Consider the following 3,254-nt stretch of genomic DNA (forward strand, 5'->3'; position numbering starts at 1 on the left):
GCCTCTGCATCCCCTCTCTTAAGCCTCTGCAACACTCTCTTCAGCCTCTGCATCACTCTCTTAAGCCTCTGCATCCCTCTCTTGAGCCTCTGCATCCCTCTCTTAAGCCTCTGCATCCCTCTCTTGAGCCTCTGCATCCAAAGACGTATAAAGATGTTGCTTCCAATACAAATGATAAAAATCAATGTGTTTTCATTAAAATTAACTAAAATGTTCCTGATTTTCGGTTTATATTACCGATGGAAGATGTACACGTAAAACCGTTCTAATCCGGCTGAAACGTCGATATATGCAATAAAAACAGAACTTCTCCCCTTTCCAATATCTTACTCAGTATTTTAACGAGATACAAATAGTTGATTGAAAATGAAGTGTTTAAGGTTAATTTCTATTCAATTATGTTTTTGCATCATTTTTATCGTATATTTAGTGAATTAATAGCAATAAACTGAAAATTCACCAAAACGTGGAAAAAAGCAAAATATTGCCTAATTCGATGATATTTTGTTTATATCACATAAAGGAAAAAGGGATGATAAACGTCAAAATATTGCTGAATTCGATGATTTTTAGTACGAAACAAAATTCAAGAAAACTTGCTTAAAGGGGGCGATAGTTAGGGTTCATAAAAGTTGTTCTAGTGCAATGAAAATTTATTGACGTGTTACACGTGAAGAGGGCTGCAAGTGGTCCAAGTTTCAGCATCGCAGCCTAAATAGAGAGGGAGAAAAAAAAAAAAAACTTTTTTTAACCATTTTTTTACATGTTTTAAAGTTGATATAACAAATACAAATATCAACTGATATTATTTCTATGATACTCAGCTATCACAATACTATATAATAAAGGTTGTCTAGTAGCATTATTATCCCAAACCTATTTAGTGCAATAATACAAATTTTCAAAGTTCACCCAAAAAATTATGCAACAAAATGATGTTTATAAATATATATAAAATCAATAAATGATCTTAGGGGAAATATATAACTTGAGTTTTTAGAGGCACAGACTCTACATATAATGTGCAAGTTCCATGTAAATTGAATAATAAATAAAAAAGTTATTCAACCATATAGTTGCAAATTAGTTACCTGTAAAAAATGAAGGTCAAAGTTCAGCCACCTTTGGCTGAGGTTGATGAACTACCAATTTCAATCAAAATTACCACCCTTGTAGATTGGCATTCCTTCAGTAAGGTGTGTAAGTTCCATGAAGATCGCCTGATAAAAAAAAAAAAAAAAAAATTATTAAAAAAAAAAAATAAAAAAAAAAAAATAAAAAAAAAGACAGCAGCTTTATATTTACAATTATTTATGATATAGTATCAAGATATAAAACATAATACATACTAACCTAATATAATTGGTCTGAAATATGCAACATCTTGCAACATCAAGAGGGAGAACGTCTTGAGTTGCAGGTCTAAGATCTTGAGTGGCAGGTGCCGCAGGTGGTGTGGCAGGTGCCGCAGGTGGTGTGGCAGGTGCAGCAGGAGGTGTGGCAGGTGCCACAGAGGTGTGGCAGGTGCCACAGGTGTGGGTGCCTGGGTGTGAGGCGAGGTAGTGTGTTGTGGGGGCGGGAGGCTGCCCTCTCTCTTCACTCAAGGGAACTCTTGTTTTGCCTCAGTGTGGCTTTACGCTCCTTCTTTACTTGGCTAACGCGTAGAGCTCTTGCCTTTAGAGCTTTCTTCTTGTCCGATACTATATCCATTGTGCAGTATATGCAAGAAAATACGATCTGTGCGAGCGCGTCAGGCATGCGACCGCCGGCACAGACACTGAGAGGGTGACTAAGCCAGAGTAATCGGATTATAGCCCCTCCCTCTCACAGAAGACAGTTGCCAGCGAGTGTGTTTATAATTTGTATATGCATAACAAGATATTCTCCACTCTATTGCGAAATACTAGACGCTTACAACGTATGACGCATCACCCTACGGCGCACCCGAGCCGCGAGGACCAGATTTCGGGCAATTGCGGCTGGAAAATTTGCTCTAATTACGTTATTTATTATCATAACATTAAACGGTTTGCACCACGGTGTTGCCAGAACGTTGTAGTATTTTTATAAATTTTTCGTGTTTGGCCGAATTTTTTCGGCCAAACAATTATAACGCCTGCTTAAAATGCAATATTATGCGAAAATCTGAGATTTGAAGGCCAAATCATATATCGAGATACTACATGAAATAGTATCTAAATATTGGTAAAAATGAATATATACCTTTCTTGAGCCTTTGCATCACTCTCTTGAACTCCTGCATCCCTCTCATGAGCCTCTGCATCCCTCTCTTGTGCCTCTGCATCCCTCACTTGAGCCTCTGCATCCCTCTATTGAGCCTCTGCATCCCTCGCTTGAGCCTCTGCAATCCCCCCCTCTTAAGCCTCTGCATCCCTCTCTTAAGCCTCTGCATCACTCTCGTAAGCCTCTGAATCACTCTCTTGAGCCTCTTCATCCCTCTCTTGAACTCCTGAATCCCTCTCATGATCCTCTGCATCACTCTCTTGAGCCTCTGCATCACTCTCTTAAACCTCTGCATCCCTCTCTTGATCCTCTGCATCACTCTCCTGAGCCTCTGCATCATTCTCTTGAGCCTCTACATCCTTCTCTAAAGCCTTTACATCATTCTCTTGAACCCCTGCATCACTCTCTTGAGCCTCTGCATCACTCTCTATAGCCTCTGCATCTCTCTCTTCAGCCTCTGCATCACTCTCTTGATCCTCTGCATCACTCTCTTGAACCTCTGCATCATTCTCTTGAGCCTTTGCATCACTCTCTTGAGCCTCTGCATCCCTCTCTTCAGCCTCTGCAACACTCTCTTCAGCCTCTACATCACACTCTTAAGCCTCTGCATCCCTCTCTTGAGCCTCTGCATCCCTCTCTAAAGCCTCTGCAACACTCTCTTCAGCTTCTGCATCACTCTCTTGAGCCTATGCATCACTCTCTTGTGCCTCTGCATCCCTCTCTTAAGCCTCTGCAACACTCTCATCAACCTCTGCATCACCCTCTTGATCCTTTGCATCACTCTCTTGAGCCTCTGCATCACTCTCTTGAGCCTTTGCATCACTCTCTTGAGCCTCTGCATCCCTCTTTTTAGCCTCTGCAACCCTCTCTTAAGCCTCTGCATCCCTCTCTTGAGCCTCTGCAACACTCTCTTCAGCCTCTGCATCTCTCTCTTCAGCCTCTGCATCACTCTCTTGAGCCTCTGCATCCCCTCTCTTTAGCCTCTGCAACACTCTCTTCAGCCTCTGCAT

General features: G+C 41.2%; 1 long non-coding RNA gene across 1 annotated transcript; it reads right to left on the reverse strand.

Annotated features, from left to right (window-relative positions):
- Positions 1–638: 638 nt before the first annotated feature.
- Positions 639–2,111, reverse strand: LOC138350925 (uncharacterized). Its single transcript, XR_011222296.1, has 3 exons — positions 1,354–2,111; positions 1,092–1,220; positions 639–711 (listed from the first exon to the last, which is right to left on the reverse strand). It is a non-coding gene; the product is annotated as an uncharacterized lncRNA (long non-coding RNA).
- Positions 2,112–3,254: the final 1,143 nt, after the last annotated feature.

The sequence above is a fragment of the Procambarus clarkii genome, chromosome 48, assembly GCF_040958095.1.
Source record: "Procambarus clarkii isolate CNS0578487 chromosome 48, FALCON_Pclarkii_2.0, whole genome shotgun sequence".
In the NCBI taxonomy this organism is placed as follows: Eukaryota; Metazoa; Arthropoda; class Malacostraca; order Decapoda; family Cambaridae; genus Procambarus; species Procambarus clarkii.